Below are 19,663 nucleotides of genomic sequence, written 5' to 3' on the forward strand. Positions count from 1 at the left end.
TACCCCTAGCCAAATAATCCTCCTAAAAGCAGTATTGAAATCAATCCCAATATACTAGATGCCTAGCCAAGCTGTCCCTAAATCTATCTTTAAAAAATTAGTAGCCATGTTTAAGAAATTTTTATGGCAAGGAACAAGTAAAACATGAAAGTGGGCATTGATCTCCTAGGAATGGCTCAGCAAACCAATCAAAGATGGAGGCTTAGGTTTGCATGACCCTTCCACCCTCAACCAAGTGATGAGAGAAAAATTGTGGTGGAGGTGGACATAGGGCAGGCAGGACCTATGGAAGAAAATTTGGGAAAATAAATACGAGGGGGTAGAGAAGCCAGAAGACAAGATGAGAAGCCAAACAGAGAAAAAAGGATCGACAATATGGAATTTGGCTAGGAACAATAAATATTTGATAAGAGATTACAACTTTTGAGAAGTAAAAGAGGGGGACATAGCCAAGTTCTGGGAGGAATCTTGGCAACAACGAGAAAAGCTTCTCCATAAAGAAGCCCTCCAAGAAATCCATGAATTTACCTCCCGAACAGAGGGGGAATTGGTCAGAAACTTCTGGAAGCCAAGCATAGGGGAATACTGGCAAAATTAGAAGCAAAAGGATGACTGGGTAGCAGCCCCAGAGATAGCAAGCTGGGGAAATTACAACAAATAAATGGCATCGAGGAAAGTTGTGGTTAAAATAGGGAAGGACATAATCCGATGGGGAACTTGAATAAAAGGCACGTTCTCTATAACAAAAGGCTATCATTTAAAGGCAGGGCACAATCGACCAACAGAATCAAAAAAATGGAAAAACATCTGGAAAATTAAGACTTGGCCTAAAGTAGCTTTCTTTTTATGGATTTTACATCATGGACGGGCACTAACCTGGGATCAAATATGGAAAAAAGGCATGCAGGGACCCTCACGATACGCACTATGCCAAGAACAGGAGGAGACAATGGAGCACCTAACCAACAACTACACCATCAGCTGCAACCTGTGGAGAAATCACTAGCAAATGTTTGAAAATAGTCATAGAAACTACCATAATATAAAAAATACTCTAGAAAATTGACCAAAGAAACCTTACCAGAATCACATCAAAAACCGCACGTGGACGCTGTCCATAGGGCTCATGCTTTGGAACATCCGAAAAGAAAGAAACAACGTGATATTCAATGAAGAAAGGAGAACCTTGGCCGAAATATGGAAGTAAACAACACAAAATATCAGAGAAACTATTTTAACAGAAAGGTGGTATGATGAAGACTGGAAGATCAACCAAACAGAGGAGAGAATCTTGCACCGCTTACAATTAAAATAGAGCATGATAGACAGAACACAAAGTAAACCTCAAACCAAAGAGGTTGAGGAGATTAGTACTTAGAGTCATCCACCGCAAGGCTTTGTCAAGCTAAACTTTGATGGGGCAACAAAAGGAAATCAGGGAGAAGCAGTAATAGGGGGTTTACTAAAGAATTATGGAGGAGCCACTCAGAGAATTTATAAGATGGATTGTGGAGAAGCAAAAAACAATGAAGCAGAGTTACATGCGCTAAAAAGTGGACTCGAAATTGCCATACGGGAAAAGTACCAGAACCTTCAAATTGAAGGTGATTTGAAACTGGTAGTCGACATGGTAAAACAACTACAAAACAATACACTGGCGGAAAAGATTAGCAGGAGCTGGAGAACAACATGGTTAACTAGTGAAATAGGGAAATTGATAAAAAGAGTAGACTATCTTATTCCCACACATGTAAGGCGAACAGGCAACAGACCGCCAGACTGGCTGGCTAATTGGGGGAGTCGAAACAGGGGAAGGTCGATGGACATTGGAGGAACAGAGCTCCCTCACCTGGAGGAGAAGGCGCAGCTGCAGAAAATCCTAGAAGTCGATAACGATGGCAATAGCGATCCAGAGAGGAATGTTCAGGAAAAGGCAGCAAGTGGCAAATGCGGGGAAAGTACACAACCGGTGATGATAGATAGGACACACACGCGAAATGAAAGGAGTAAATGGCAAAAGGGGTAGCTGACGGAGTAGGGTAGGGACGGATCGCATCTCGAGATGCTAGCAAAGGTGAAATCAAGGAATGAGATGGTGGAGGCCAAGTGCGAGGCTGGGAAAAGGGTTAGAGAAGGGATGGAAAGTGGCAGCAAAAGGGCAGAAAGTACATAGCTAGAGCAGCCGGGAGGACGTAGGAGTGATGTGGAGTAAAGGCGGACAGAACGGTCGAGGCACATCCCGAGAAGAGGACTCCAGAAAGAGTGCTGGTAAAGAAACAGGACAGGTGGAGGTCAGAAGGGACAAAAGGAAAGGAATAACCCCAAGAGGGCTTGAGGTGGCAATATCTATTTGCATGCAGCAGAGAATGAAGTTGGCTGGAATGAAGAAAGGTGGTAGACAGGAGCAACGAATAGACAAAGGATACGGCAATGACGGGGTAAGGTGGTATGTAGTCTTAACCTCTTGCTCGGTCTTTTACGTTGTAGCTAGAAGTAGGAGTCTAAGCAACATTCCTGAGAGGACCATGAATCTTAGATCAGAAGGTAGATATAGCCAGCATGTAGGAGCCCTCAGACCCGGGTAGCAGTGTCCATCTCTGACTAGAGGAGCAGACCAGAAAGTCCTCGCTCTAAGGAAAGCTACTGGTCATCCTAGGAAAAATACAAAAGGTCTCCTGAGGAAAGGAATGACAAAACCCAGGAAAGTTATCAAAGCAGGGAAGGAAGGAACCTCAGGAAGGAGAGGTAACCCTGTAAGTAGCCAGACCCAAGCACCAAAAAAATCTGTAGAAAAGGCCAGAGGAAGAATGAGTAGGAAATCCCTGGAAAAAAGGAGAGAAAGCCACCTCCTTCGGCAGTTGGGGAGAAAACATGACCAATACACACCCTTAGAAAGCCAGAAACATGGGTAGAGAGGGGTACTAATAGCCATATCGAGTGAAGAAAATGAAATGGGTCGATTCAAAGGCCGGACCTCAGTGCGTGATGCACCTTCATACCCTTCTCATACCCTGGGAAACCAGAATCCTGGCAAGGAAAAGATGGTAAGTAACTGGATCAAAAATCAAATTCTAAACCATGTTACTGACTTATGTTATCATGTCTTGATAGGTAAGAAATATTCAGTAAAGTGCAGCATTCATTCTAGAAAGAAAATGGCCCCACGGAAAGCGAAACGGGTACCAAAACAGGAAGAGGGAACCAACAAAAATCTGAAAAGGAGAGGCAGGAAATCAGAGGCAGAGCACATGATGAGCATTATAGATGCTTACATGGCGGGGAACCCACCTGAAATTAGGGAGCAGATAGCTGGTTGGGAGAGAGAGCTAAGATCTATCAGCTTGAACCAGGAGGTCCCCAGGGGAGAATGGGAGGCCATGGTGCTGGACCCCGGCAACTCACGCAGCCGCAACTCCCTCTTCAATAAAACGCTCCAACAATACTGGATAATGAAGCATGTGGTAGCCAGAGCCATGAACATGAATCAGGCTATCTGGGAAGAATAAGGGGAGGAAGTGCGGTAGCGGTGTTTGGTCAATTTAGTGTGATCTAAATTGCTATTTAAAATGTCAATCCGGGATTCGTAAACTGAGGAAGTGAAGTGTACTATATGTACTAGATAACCATTTCCTTAGTCTTTTGTCATTTTTGAGTTTTTTTTAGTTTGTTTTTGGATTTATCTTTCCCTAATGTGTGATGGCGAAAATGAAAGTGAAGTATGGAGTATGGATGGTGATGGTGGTTTCTATAGTGATTTTCTCAAACTTGAAAGTGCTCAAGAAGAAAGCTTTAGAACAACTAAACTGAAATCAATTCTTAAGAGAAAGTAAATGCATCAAACAGTGAACTAATGACAATGGCCCAGTATCCTTGCTGCTGAATGAAAAGAAAGTAAAAACTGAACTTAAAGAAACTCAAACCAAAAACAAAGCAACTAATTCACACTACTTAAACTCTTCAGATCCTTTACCTTTCAGCCTTATCTACCTTGTGGGAAGTAATCAGGAATAAGTCAAGCAATATGCTATCTAAATGGCAAGAAATTAAATTGCATAAAAGAAACTAGTCACACTACTTTAACTCTTCTGGTCCTTTACCCTTCAGCTCAATCTACCTTGTGGGAAGCAACCATGAATAAGTTTAAGCAATATGATAACTAAATTGCAAGAAATTAAATTGCAGAAAGGAAACTAATCACACTACTTCAACTCTTCTGATCCTTTACCCTTCAGCTCAATCTACCTTGTGGGAAGCAATCATGAATAAGTTTAAGCAATATGATAACTAAATCACACTACAGTTGGTAATATTCTGATTTCTTGCTAATAGAGTCACTTCACTATAGAAAGAAACCATAAATTGATGAGTAGTATGATATCTAAATAACAAAAAAAAAAATAAGCAAATCACAATCTTGAAAAGACAGTACTGAAATTAAACTTCAGAAAATGAAAGTTAGCAGGAAGGACAAGATGATCTCATATGTCAATAGTTATCAAAAAGATGAAAATTTGCCCGGGCTACCTAAGAAAACCTGCAGAAAAGCACTGATCAGTTGACAGTTATAAGAAAACAGAGGTGAAAATATAAACAGCAGTGAGTTAAGAAACATCAAACAGTGTGTTATGTACAAGCTAATGATACAAGAACGTAATAAAACCAAATGAAAACTTTATAAGGCCTCAGCGCACAGGGGCCCTCTGCCACTTCAGCCGGTCAACAAGTAGTTACACGAATAAACTCAGAAAAGTCTTCTCATATATTAAAACAACAACATATATAAACAGTGGGGTGATAACACAACAGTTCAGAATTTACATATCCAAAAGCTTCTTTTCAACATTCATCGACGCGTTATTTATAATGACAAAATGCTAAAACTAACTAACTAACTCCTACGCTATTGACTATGTTGCCAAAGACACATAGATCCCTTTAGCCGAGATCTAGCGTAACTATCATCATGTCTATTAAATCTCCGAAGTGGTAGCTGTTAGATTCAGGTTACAGAAATGATCTCCAGGTGTGCCGGTGTCTTCGTGAGCTGAGGATTGTGCCACGTAATGTTCACGTGCTCAAAACAGAGACGTGACACCGCTGAACTCCTTGGTTGGCTTTGCCTTTGACCTTCGTTGACCGTGACCTTCTATGGATGATTCGGCTGATTTGAAGGGACACGTTCCATGTATCCGTCACCTGGAGCTTGCCCATGTGGCTCGTTTCTTCATAGGACACCTGTAGCATAGCTTTTAACAAAATAGCTGTGGAATCCTGTGCTAGCTACGGAAACCTGTGCTGGCTGCGGAAACTGACAAGTTTCCGCAGCTGCATGAACAAAAAACTAAACCAAACAACAGTCATAAGCATAGTCAAAAAACCATGTAAAAAGCTCTTTTTAAACTACAATGCAATGATTTAACAGCTGGGTGGACGAAATAAGTGGAAAAGGAAGGCTGAGAGGGTGTATAGGAAGGTGCAGGTTTGAGGCTCAACAAGCGGAACGAACAACAACGGCACCAGAACCAGGAAGAAATGGAAAACATGAAGTTTGTGCTCCTTAAGGAAATTGCAACTGTACAAATTCAAGCCTCCCGCAACAACCTCATCTTGGGGAAAATTGAACAGATGCTGAGAGACTTGAAATGGAAAATGGAGTAGAGAAGCGAGATCCTTGGATCAAGCGCCAAGGTGCCTGCCCCGATAATTTACTCAGATGAGGATTGATGTAGTATGTTAAGTCTGTTAGTGTTTTTTAGTGATAAACTGAAATATGATGTATTACCTTAGAATAAAAGCTAGGATAATGAGTAGAGCTCAGAAGAGCAGACATGTTAGACACATAGAGATGAAAATTTTCAAATTTTGGGTTGGATTTAATGCAGACAGGTGGTTGCTTGGTTTCCTCCGGGCAGGTTAACCACCTGGGACATAGGATGGACGTAAATTTTGATTTTGAAATATAGGTAGCAGCTCTGCCAAAGTTAACAAAAAAAAATATTTCTTTTTATAATATAATGTAAAATATCAAACATAATTATTAACATAATAATAGGAAGGAAGTGATTTATGTTGAACATAGTCACCTATAAAATAATGAGCCTAGATCTATCTTAACTCTTAATTTAGCAAACTTCGATAGCTATCAAATATTTTGATAAGCAAAGCTCTTCTAGAGTGAAAATAAATTTGATATGGCTCTAAATTTGAGAGCTATCAAATCTATCTTAACTCTTGATTTAGCAAAGGCCGAGAGCTATCAAATATTTTGATATGCAAAGCTCTTCTAGAGTGAAAAGAAATTTGATATGGCTCTGCATTTGAGAGATCCAATGTTAAAATGGATCGAGAGTGGTTTAGTTTCTCCCTTTAAATAGGCTACATTCCACATGAATACCATGGGTCAATACAACAGATTCTCAATACCATGGACCATTTTTGTTTATAGAAATTTGACATGGCTCGAGATCCGAAGTTAAGATGGATGATCCAATGCTAAGATGGATGAGTGTGGTTTAATTTCTCCCTTGAAGTAGGCTACATTCCACATGAATACCATGTGTCAATACAATGAATTCTCAAAACCATGGATCATTTTTTAATTATTATTTTATTATTATAAGGTTAATATATTTATATTTATATTTTATTTTATTTTGACCAATTTCAAATATTTACATTACATTACAACTATCTTTTAATTTAAATAATATTTTATTTTTTTTTATTTTTTTATTTTTTATTTTATTTTATTATTATTATTATTATTATTATTATTATTATTATTTATGTTGCATGACACATTTAATTAAAAACTTTCCCCCTTAAATAGATTATATTTCACATGAATACCATGGGTCAATACTATGGTTATTTAAAATTAAATAAAAAATAATAATCTTACCTATACTTGATTTTAATTATTGTTTTTATTGTTTTTATTTTATTTTTATTTTTATTTAATTTGACCAACTAAAAAGCTCTATAGGACATGACATGACATTAAAACTCTTCCATACTAGCTCTCAACTCAACAAGCCATGATGACACTTAACATAGCATGTATGGATACTAAGATTACCTACATATGGGATAAGAATTTTGGAATAAGGCTTCCAAATTTTTAATTTAGTTATCAATAATTCTTAGGTGGATGGTAAAGATTTAACCTACATGAGATATTATAGATTTATCTCCATAGTAGTTATGTGCTTTTTTAACTTTTAACTAAATTGATTAATTAAAAAAATGGCATATGAACACGCATCATACAAAAGAGTTTTGGTTGTTTGAGCATGTACTATTGACAAGCCATGGTTTAGGCCCATGATATTGTAACAAAGTGGTATTTAAAGATTAATAATCTCCATGGTAAAGTGAGGTAAATCTATTAAATTATTTTTGAAATGTATATAAGTTTCACTTATATATTAATTATTTTTTAGTTTATTAATAAAAATAATATAAAATTAAATTATAATTTACTTATATATTATGGTTTTTTTCAATTTTAGTAATGTAATATGTAACATGAAATAAGTATTTTCATGCTTACTAACATTTACCAATCATTTAATTGATATGACTTGTGCTATTTACTAGAATGGAGAAAGTACATAGTCTCATGTGTCAACATTGTTAGTATCCATATACATTAGGTTAACACATAGCAATTAAACATTCATGAACCAAAGGTGAGTTTTCCAACCTTGAAATAGCCAGGGAGAACATAAGATCCTAAACCCACAAAACAAGATGTCTTAACCACACAATTAACTCAACAACTACAGTATAATACCTGCACAAAAACACCAACAACCATAATGTTCAGTATGCGGGCAAACCTGCTAAGTAAGAAAGCCACAACAATGCTGAGAGGGTGACGACCTTACATGAGACTCAAAGATTCCATCAATGGGCAGTCTGCCTACATCACAACAAATGTCATCACTAGCCAAATTTAGAATCAGAAATCCATGAACGACTATGAGAAGAAATCTATAAAGCTTATGCACTTTAAGACCTGCATGTTTACCTTCCAAAAATTGATTTCAGATCTGGATACCTCCCGCAGAATTGGAAAACCATCGAGCCACCCATGGACGGTGGAGGAAATCAGTTAAACTCTGCACCAGGCGGAGGTTCGAAGCGGAAAACAAGCTCAGACAGCATAGAAAATCGAAATGGCATAGGGTCAGGTTGTTTAGGGTACCTTCCTTTGTAAGAATGACCATAACATCAATGAAAAATAGTTGAAATGGTCATGAGTAGGTCTGAAACCATCGCAGAGAAATTTTGTTGCAAAGCAATGAGACACCAAAGGCTGACGAAAACAAATGACACTACAGCTTACCAAATGCGGGAAGTTGGTTAGAGGGTTAAACCCTAAACCCTCCCCAATGTCGGATTCCATAACAAAGATCAAAATATGTAAAGTGATACAGGTGTCATAAGGGATCACCACCATCTGGCGAACACATGCAACAAGCTTGGCCATAAGTATGTCGCGTGTACCAACATACAAGAGCATGTTAACAAAGGTCTGATCATGGACAGCTACACCACTGGGGGCCATGTGCAAATTAATTGCGAACCACCACATATGCATCGCTAACTGTGAATTTTAATTAACCATACAAAACCATATAAGTGCAGTACTGTAATTACAGTCAAGTATTAAGTGTGCATTAAACTTCATATAAATTTATTACAGGTTCCATTTTATCATTGTTTGTTTTATATGTATTAATTAATTTTTTTTAATTTTCCTTAGTATTAAGGTTTTAGGTGTTACAAATGGTATTAGAGCTCAGGTTCGTACATTAATAACATTTGGGTAAATACGTATATAGGAAATAAATGTGATTTCTTTAATATAAATAAGTAAATATGCTTGTGAACACAGAGACCCGCATCAAACACAAAAGGGGTTAAAATGCAAAGGAGTCGAGGATCACTAAACCCGCCAAAGTCAACTTATGTGAATTCCAACTTTGATATTTGGATACAGCTAGGAGAGGAATCTCATCAAGCTAATGTTGTTCTACTCGAAATCGTTTAGTAGTTACGTGATGAAATGAAAAATTTAAGAATAAACAATGAACATTTACGATTGGAGGATGAGAGAATTCTTAGAAGCTTATCGAATCGACAGAACCAATGAGATCCAGATATCAGTGCTGAAGATAGAGAGAAACCCCAACAGCTCAGCATGGAGAAGAGAATGCAAAGTCAGCTGAAAAGCATGGGGAAGATGAAGAGGGACGTTTGGACAACGTTTCCAACCAAAAGACAAAAAGACATAAATCTAAATTACAAGGAGAATTTAAAATGAAGGACCTAAAAGAGGAATGAAAAAGAATATAAGGACCATGATCTGAATCATAGGAACAAAATTTACTAATAGTAGAAATGCATAGCAAAAACCTCTCAGTAAATTCTGAGCAAGAAATGAGCCTAAAGTTGCACATTCTGAAAATAGATAATCAAAAGGAGTTAATAAACCTGTTAATGACTAGCAGTCAAAACCACCTCTGCAATGCTCGGGATGCGGGGAAATCCACTATTACAAAAGCTATCCACATAAGGCAAGAAAGAAACACCTATCAAATATGCAAGAAGCATCCATGGTTGGATAAGCGATGAGGAGCATGCCTAGAATAAATGTTGCTCTAGATGATCATCAAGCAGAATACCATCCCACCATGATCAAATGTGAAGATATGATTGCTAACCAATCTGTCTCTTTTTCTCTTGATCTCAGTGCTAGGTTAAGTTATTTCAGTACTAAGGTGGTAGAAAATTGCCAACTACAGAGGAGTAAGTTTCCAAAACCATGGTTAGTGAAACTAGCCACCGGGGCAAAAAGAAGGGTAATTTCAAAAACATAACATTTTCCTATAACAATTTTAGGACAACTCATTCAAGTTGACCTTCATATACTTCCTTTGGGTTCATACGACATTTTAATAGGGATGGATTGGTTGGAAAAATGTTGGTCCCTAGTTGATTGCAAAAAGAAAACTATTAGTTTTATCACTAAGTCGGGCCAAAGGAAGGAACTTCAAGGAATCAAGACAAATACCAAGTTGCGTCCTATTACTGCTAGTCAGCTAGGAAAATGTATTAGGAAGGGCTGTCAGATATATGTTGTCCAGGTGGGATTTACGAACTCCAAAAATAAAATGACCTCCTTGGAGAATATTCTTGTTATTCAAGAATTTGCTCATGTTTTCGCTGAATCTATTCCTTGACTACCACCTAAGCATGATATTGATTTCTGCATAGAACTAATTCTAGTTACAACCCCTTTATCCAGGGACCCTTATCACATGATCATACTTGAGTTAAAAGAACTCAAAATGCATCTCCAGGAGCTTCTGCGTAAAAAGTATATCTGCCCCAGTGTGTCCCCTTGGGGATCCCCCGTACTATTTGTACGAAAGAAAGATGGAACCCTGAGATTATGCATCGATTATTGTCAGTTAAATAAACTGACCATCAAAAATAAATATCCTTTGCCACGTATTGATGATCTATTTGATCAGGTGCAAGGAGCCAAAGTATTCTCGAAAATCGATTTAAGTTTCGACTACCACCAAATAAGGATAAAGGAGGAGGATATTTACAAGACTGCATTCTAAACTTGTTATAGTCATTACAAGTTTTTGGTGTTTCCATTTGGCCTCACAAACGCCCCAACTACTTTTATGAGTTTGATGCATGGTATCTTCCAGCCTTACCTTGATAAATTCATACCGGTTTTTATTGATGACATTTTAATATACCCCATGAATCAGGAGGAGCATGAGGAGCATCTAAGGATAGTGTTGCAAACTATGCGGGAAAATTAGTTTTATGCTAAATATAGCATGTGTGACTTTTTCCAAGGTCAGATTCAGTACTTGGGTGAAATTATATGAGCGGATGGAATAGCGGTGGACCCAGAAAAGATCAAAATCATTATGGAATGGACCGTTCCAAAGAATGTTGCTAATATCAGGTAATTCCTAGGTTTGGCTAGGTAGTACCATCGATTCATTGAAGAATTTTCAAAAATCACTTTTCCAATGACTTCTTTACAGAAAAAGGGATGCACTTTCAAATGGACAACTGAATGTCAAAAAAGCTTTGAAAGAATAAAACAACTACTTACAATTGTACCCATGTTAAAGGTAGTAGATCGATAGAATTCTTTCGTGGTTTGCACAAATGCTAGTAAAGAAGGTGTTGGTGGAGTGTTGACACAAGAGAGAAAAGTTATTTCTTACGAATCATAGAAGTTGAAGGAGTATGAGCAGCGATATTCTATTTACGACCTTGAACTAAGAGTGGTAGTGCATGCACTTAAAATGTGGCGACACTACCTATTTGGGAAGAAATTTCTACCATTAACAGATAATAGTATCCTTGCAAATTATTTTAAGCAGTCTAGGTTAAATTCTCGGTACGCCAGATGTACAACATTTTTAAGTTAATTCTATTTTGAAATGAAACATCTTAAAGGGAAGGAAAATCGAGTGGCCGACACATTGAGTAGGAAAATACATTGTATTTATGAGGTCCAAATCAGTCAGGTATGCTCAAACATCCCTGAAATCATAAAGGAAGCCTCCCTTAAGGATCTTGAGTACACTTTTCTTTGGCAACAAGTACAAGAAGCTCAGTTGAAAAGGGAAAAATCATATTTTGAAATAAATTCAGATAAGATCCTCACCTTCAAAAATAGAATTTATGTTCCTAACCAAAATTATGTTAAGCAATTGATATTTGATGAATTCCACAGGAAACCATGTGCTCGCCACGCAGGATACCAAAATTATTTTCAGCCATCAATAATTGTTATTTTTGTCCCGGGTTAAGGAAATATGTCACTTAGTTCTTGTCCAAATGTTTGGAATGTCACTTGGTGAAGGCGGAATGCCAGCATCCCGCTAGTTTATTGCAACTGTTGCCCATTGCAAAGTGGAAATAGGAGACCATATCTCTAGACTTCAGCACCAGCTCACCTCACATAAAAAAGAAACACTACTAAATTATGGTGCTAGTGGACAAATTGAGAGAAACTTATCACTTTATACTAGTGAAATCCACTTACAAAACTATAAAAATTGCGGACATATTTATGAAGGAAATTTTTCTTCTCCATGGAATACCCAAGGTGGTAATTTCTGATAGCGATGTAAAATTTATATCCACATTCTGGAAAACCCTCTTTCCAGGATTGGATACCCAGATCCAATTTAGTATAGCTTACCATCCTCAAACGAATGGACAAACCGAACGAGCAAATCAAATGTTGCAGGACATGCTACGTATGTTTGTAATGCAACAACCACAAAAGTGGGAAGACTATCTCCACTTAGTGAAATTTACTTATAATAATGGACAACATGAATCATTGGGTATGAGCCCCTTTGAGGTGTTGTATGGGAGAAGATGCAAAGTGCCCATAGATTGGAATAGTCCATTTAAAAAGTTATCCTTAGGTCCTGACATGCTAACGAAGATGGAGGAGGTAGTCAAGAAGGTTTGACAAAATCTAAGGGTTGTCCAAGATAGGTAGAAGATTTATGCAGATAAGAAGAGAGCATACAAATAATTTCAGATAGGGGATCATGTTTAACTAAGAGTAAAGCCTTCGAAAATTTCCTTACAATGTAGGGGTTGTACCAAGTTAGCACCCTGGTACTGTCGACCCTTTCATGTCTTGGAACAGATTGGACTGGTAGCCTTGCGTTACCAAGCCACATTTTGGGCCACAAGGTTTTCCAAGTGTCCCTACTAAAAATGTATGTGTACAACCTTGAGCATATCATTAGCTCTGAAAATATTCAGGTAATCAGTTAAGTAGAATATATAACTTTTGGATAAACTCTTTTGAAGAGGTTGTGACTGTGAATTGTATATTTGCAGGTCAATCCAAAAGGAGAGTTTCTCGTAGAGCCTCTTCGTATTCTAGATCGGAGAGAAACCACATTGCGAAAGTGATCCATCACCCAGGTTAAAGTGCAGTGTAAGCACTTTGGCCTAGATTAGGCCACGTGGGAAGAGGAGGAATTTATGCGGAAAGCCAATCCTATGTTATTTTCTTAAAATTAGAAAGAACACTAGGGAAAGTGTTCCTCATATTGGGGGGGGTGAGATGTAACACCCCAAGCTACATAAATAATTACAGTGGTTACTAAGTTTTATCTTTACGGTTTACTACATTAATTTTCTTACCCTATATTGTTAAAATAATAAGTGACTGAGGCTCGAAGGCCAAGATATATTTAGTTTCCTAATTATTGGTAATTAGGAGTTCAAATATTTTAACAAAAATAAAAAATTTTTGCAATAATTAAGAGAAACAGTTATAAAGGTAGTTACTCATCTTCTGTGTGGGGGAGATATGGATGGGGGAAAAGAGTCGAGGAGATATCCTAGAGGTTGGTGGAATTAACCAGTGGGAGAATACTCAGAGAGAGTGTGTGAAGTACAGGACTTGACACTAGATAGTGAGCTCAGAAGCCCAAGGTGCTCAACTATGGCTAGAATCATCTCAACTGTGAATAGAATAAAGTGCTCGGGGGAGAGTCTTGACGTAATTTCCAGGCTCATGGCTAAGAGGAGAGACTTTCCAAATAGGATTGAAGTTACATGTTTGCAAGTATTAAATAGATAAATAACACATAAATTTTATTTATGAATTAATGTTGGATTGTGAAAACTATTTTTTTATTTGACATTACAAACTAAGGAGAGAAATTCCTTGAAAGTACATTAGAATAGAAAATAGAATTTACCATATTCGTAATTTATAGAGAAGATAGTAGATGTTGCACTGATGCATGAAAGACCGTGAATGTTACATTGATCACGTGCTCATGTCCTAAGTGTCGTAAAATGCTCAAAATTTAAAATGCTCAGAACTGGTTCAAAGCTGAACAACTGGAAAGTGTACTCATCCTCTTGATTCCAGTGCCATAAACGGTTCGAAAAACAGTCGTTGTATGAGAAAGTTATGGCAAAAAGAATAATTTCTCAGTAACATTGAAATTTTGAATGTTTCAGAAAAAATTAAAAAAAGAATATTCCATAGAATATTCCTTGGAATATTCCACAAAATCTTCCTTGGAATATTCTAGGGAATATTCCATTTGAGCAGCCAATAGCAAGCTACCACGTGGCAAGCCCAGAGGCCGCCACGTGGCTCAAGATGATGTCATCATATCCTATGGGTGCAATGTAAATTTTTTTTGGCATTGGCAAGTTTTGAACACACGACCTCCTCCGCACCAGCCAAACGTCTTACCACTACGCCATACGGGTGATTCATGTTAAATAGGTGGAACAATGTATACAAAAGGTTTAAAAAAGGATATGGCGGGGCCCTAAAGGGGCCAGCCCCTAAGGGCCAACCCCGTCCATATGACCCTACGCCCATGACCAGGGCTTAAGCCCCATAACCGCCAGCAGGTAAATGCATACAGTCACGTTTCAACGTGGTCATATGTCCATTGAATGTGGGGACAAACAATCAGTTCACAACTGTTAATTCAAAAGGCTCGACATGCTATTCAATGCAGCATAACCTCCAAGCCCGCTCGGTCACATGCAATTTTAACAACCAGTTAACATGTGGTTAAGATGGTGGAAATAATGGCGGAGCGCCAAATTTTGGCGGTCCTGCCATATTTGGCAGGCATAACTAGCCCCAACTAAAGTTATCTGGAGTTTTTGTAGGGGCAGTTGGCAGTTGGGAGTAAATGGCCATAAATTTGGCTAGGAAAGGCGGTTTTGGACGATTTTTTTTTTTTTTTTAATTTTGGGTATTTTCGACCTTCTAAAGCAATTGGTGCAGGTCTTACAACCATCCGAGGTCATTTGCAGAGGTTTTGGAGCCGTGGAAGTTCTAGGAGCCACCAGGGCCTAGTATTGGGAGAACTGTATAGGGTTGCAGGTATCCATTGGAGGTGAACCAGTAGTCAATCCTAAAGGATTCAAGTGTTCTGAATCCATTTTTACCATCTATTTCACCTGTAGATGCTTCTATTCAGCTGTATATTCAATTTGAGCATTTAATTAAAACAAGGACATGCCCATTTGGGAGCCTTGGACCCAACAGACGTAGCCCAGGAGGGGTGAACTACTTCATCAACTTCTTTTGCATTTGTGGTTGATTTATTTTGCAGAACAAATTCATTTTAGTGTGTTAAACTGTAAAAGGAAATAAATCTACTATACTTAGATGGGTCATGAACAGCTGAAAATTTCATTTGTTTCTTTTCTGCAAGACATGGGCATTTGTTTAACATGTATAAATCTGAATTGAATACCTTGCAAACCATTTACAAGTAGTTTCAAATTCAGATCAAGTTGGTATCAGAGCTATGTTGTTGTTTCTTTGTATCAAAAGCAGTCAAATAAGCTATAGACAGAGCGTGAAACGAGCCAGAAAGCCTTCGAAGTGCTCTTGTTATACAATTGCAAAGTAGATAAATGCTCTTTCAGTCAATCTCTAGTATAGTTGTCTTTTGATTATTTTTGTGCAAAGATCTTCTAATTGTCTTGCAAGTATTGATGGTTACCAGGTTGAAACTTAAAAGAGGGGAAGGACAGTTGACCAGAGAACGAGAGAATCCTCAGTCAAGGAAGGCCAGAGAGTCATCACCTCCACCTTCAATTTCACCCTCAAGAGTCTCAGCAGAAGCTTCAAGAATGTCTGCACATGAAGGAGAAATTCCTGCAGACATGGATCCAGAAGAAGAAGAAAGAGTCTTCAGAAAGGCTTTCTTGGACCTCACTAAAATGGTAAGGATATTGTACCAAGAAAGAAATGAGAAATTGGCTGGAGAAGGGTCCAAACATCCACATGAAGGAGAGGGCTCTTCTGGAGGTAAGAAGGATGATGATCATTCCAAGAAAGGACATGGAGGTAATGGTGATCCACCACCCCCATCGTCACCTTCTTCCTCTTCATCCTCGTCTTCTTCTTCTGTGCATAAGCATAGATCCTTTGGAAAAAGTCCTTTTTTGAAGCTTGATGTAAAATTCGAATTACCTATGTTTAATGGTGAAGTGAATGCATGAAAGCTTGAAAATTGGATTAGGCAGTTGGAAGTCTACTTGAGGATCCAGAATATGCATGATGATGCCACAAAGATTCAGTTGGCTTCTTTGAGAATGGATGGAGCAGCATTGGTCTGGTGGGAGGCCAAGACTAAAGAGGAGATCAAGAAATTTGGTAAGGTTACCTTAACATGGCCTGAATTTCTGTTAGCCATTAAAAAACAGTTTTATCCTCTTGCTCACATGCAGAAAGCCATTATGAACTGGAAAAATTTTAGACAACTTAAGGGTCAGAGTGTCCAAGACGACACCCAAGAATTCAGGAGAAGAGCTCTCTTGTTAGGGGTAGATTTACAGACCCAAGAAACCTTGCTGAAATACATTGGTGGCTTGCATAGCTACCTTAGACACACCATCTTGATGTTTAACCCTACTAGCCTGGACGAGGTTTGTGTCCAAGCTACACATTTAGAGGCAAGGGGAAAAACACATTTGAAGAGGGTAGAAACAAGCCCCCCAAGGGGAAAAACAAAGAGAAAACCTCCAAGGGAAAGGGCAAAAAAATGCATCTGTCAAACAGGAGAGTGAGAAAGTGATCTGTAAACACTGTTCTAAACCAGGCCATGAGGAGAAAAACTATTGGAAATTACGTCCTAAAAAAAGACCTCAATTTAACAAATCCAAACGGAAACAGAAAACTGTTGCTACTACATCTACACCACAAGATTTAGGGGATGATTCAGGTGATGAAACCAAAATTGCAGCCATGGGTTTGAAAAACTTGAAGGGAAAAGAAATTGAAACTCAATCCAGCACTAGTACCTCAAACTGTCATGTACAAGTTCCTAATGAGGAGGAAAAAATTGAACTGTTTCATGTGAGGGTGATTTCAAAACATACTAAGATTGACACGCTTTTTGATAGTCGGTCACAAGCAAACCTTATATCAGAGGACTTGGTCAAGCAGCTTAAACTTGAGACTGTTCCACATCCGAAGCCATATCCACTTGGATGGATTTGCAAGGGTGCAAATTTACAAGTTTCAAGAAAGTGCACATTGCGCTTTGCAATTACTGCACATTTTATTGACACAATTGAACTTGATGTGGTACCTTTTGATATAGTAGGAATTGTTTTGGGAATTCCTTGTTTGACAGGAAAGCTGTCTTTCATCGCCATGAAAACAAATATCATCTTTTCAAAGATGGCAAGGAGTTCATTGTTAGAGCTCATCGCAAGAAGACAAATATAGCGATGGTGAATGTAGGACATGTAAAAAGGCTGGTCAATTCAAGTAAGAATTTTGTTCTTCTTATGATTAAGCCCAAGGTTGATGTGAATCATGAGTCATTTGACAATTGTGATCCAAAACTTAAGTCAGAACTGTATGATGTAGTTGATGCATATCATGAGATGTTTCAGGAGCCAACAAGTTTGCCTCCTAAGAGGGAGATTCAGCATGAAATCCATTTGCATCCAGATTGTCCTCTTCCAAACATAGGCATGTACCGCATGTCTATTATGGAGAATGCTGAAATAAAGAAGCAAATCAAGGACTTGTTGGACAAGGGTTTCATAAGGCCAAGTACTTCACCATGTGGGTCACCGATTGTATTGATTCCAAAGAAAGATGGCACTTGGCGTATGTGTGTTGATTTCAGGGCCTTGAACAAGATAACCGTAAAGAATCTTTACCCACTCCCAAGGATAGATGATTTGCTAGACCAGCTGAAAGATGCTCAATATTTAACTAAGTTAGACTTGCGCAGTGGATATCATCAAGTAAGAATTGAAGAAAGTGACATTTGGAAGACAGCCTTTAAAACCAAACAAGGACTCTTTGAGTGGCTTGTGATGCCGTTTGGTTTGTGCAATGCACCTGTAACTTTCATGCGGGTAATGGATGATGTCTTGCATCCTTTTCTTGATGATTTTGTTATTGTCTACTTAGATGACATCTTAATTTTCAGCAAGTCTAGAGAAGATCATGTCATGCATGTTAGGAAAGTACTTGATGTTTTGAAGAAGAATCAGTTATTTCTTAAAATATCAAAGTGTGAATTTGGAAGGACTTCTTTGGTTTATTTGGGACACATAGTAGGAGGAGGTACTTTGAGAATAGATCTTGCTAAAATAGAGGCTATTGTGAAGTGGCCTACTCCCAAATCCATAACAGAGGTAAGAAGTTTTTTGGGTGCAGCTCAATATTGGAGGAAGTTCATCTCTAACTTCTCTTCTATAGCAGCTCCTATCCATGTAGTGACAAGTGTGAAGCATGCTTTCCAATGGGGAGGCAAGCAGCAAAAAGCTTTCGAATCTTTGAAAGAGAAGATTAGTTCAGCTCCAGTCCTTGCATTACTGGATTTGAGACAGCCATTTGAGATACAAACCGATGTTAGTGATTATGCCATGGGTGCAGTTCTTCTACAACATGGTAAGCCTATTGCTTTTCATTCCGAAACTTTTAATGGTGTTGTTGTAAATTATCCTACATATGATAAGGAGTTGTATGCATTGGTACAAAGTGTAAAAAAAATGGAAATACTATTTGATGGGCAAAGAAACTGTTATACATATCGACCATCAGCCCTTACAGTACTTGTAATCACAAAGAAAGTTACAACAGTCATGACACTTCAGATGGATGGGCCTCTTGCAACAATTCCATTTGGTAATAAGGTACAAGAAAGGTACTTTGAATAAAGTTGCTGATATGCTTTCAAGGCCTATTATTGGTGCTGTTACTTTACTTAAGAATGATTCCATTGTACATGATAGTTACATAGAAAAATATGCATCTGATGATGACTTTAAAGATGTGTATGCTAACTTGAGTGAAGGGAATCATGTAGAGGAAAATAACTATCACATGCATAACAATTTACTGTTTCATTTGGGAAAGTTGTGTACACCACAGGGGGAGAGAATAAATGTCATAAGAGAAGCTCATTCTTCTCTTATTGCTGGCCATTTTGGTGTAAGCAAAACAGTTGCACATCTACAGAGGTATTGCTATTGGCCTCGCATGGTAGATTCTGTTTCAAGGTTCATAAGAGGTTGTTTATTATGTGCTACAAGCAAGCCTAGTAATAGGAAGCTTGGCTTGTATACTCCTTTGCCGGTACCTTCTAGACCATGGGAGAGAATCTCTATGGATTTTGTAGGAGGTTTGCCAAAATCTAGAAAGCAGCATGATTATTTATATGTAGTAGTTGATCGTTTCAGCAAAATGTGTATACATATGCCTTGTAAGAAAACTATAATTTTTGAACAAACTGTTGAATTATTTTTTGATCATGTATGGATTCACTTTGGTTCGCCTACTTCCATCATTAGTGACAGGGATTCCATATTTGTGGGGAATTTTTGGTCCAACCTATGGGAGATGATGGACACAAAGTTGAAGAAAAGTACTGCTTTCCATCCGCAAACAAATGGACAAACTGAAGTTGTGAACAGAACCATTTTGCACCTCTTGAGAGGATATTGCAGCAAGCATCCCAACTTTTGGATAAAGATTTGCACTACATACAGCATGCTTACAACCGTGCCAAGCACTCTTCCACAAACACCTCACCGTTTGAAGCTTGTTTTGGTTACTTGCCAAAATCAC

Source organism: Pinus tabuliformis, chromosome 5_2 (assembly GCF_031772625.1).
Source record: "Pinus tabuliformis cultivar Carrire ecotype Pingquan chromosome 5_2, CPIR1, whole genome shotgun sequence".
Classification (NCBI taxonomy): Eukaryota; Viridiplantae; Streptophyta; class Pinopsida; order Pinales; family Pinaceae; genus Pinus; species Pinus tabuliformis.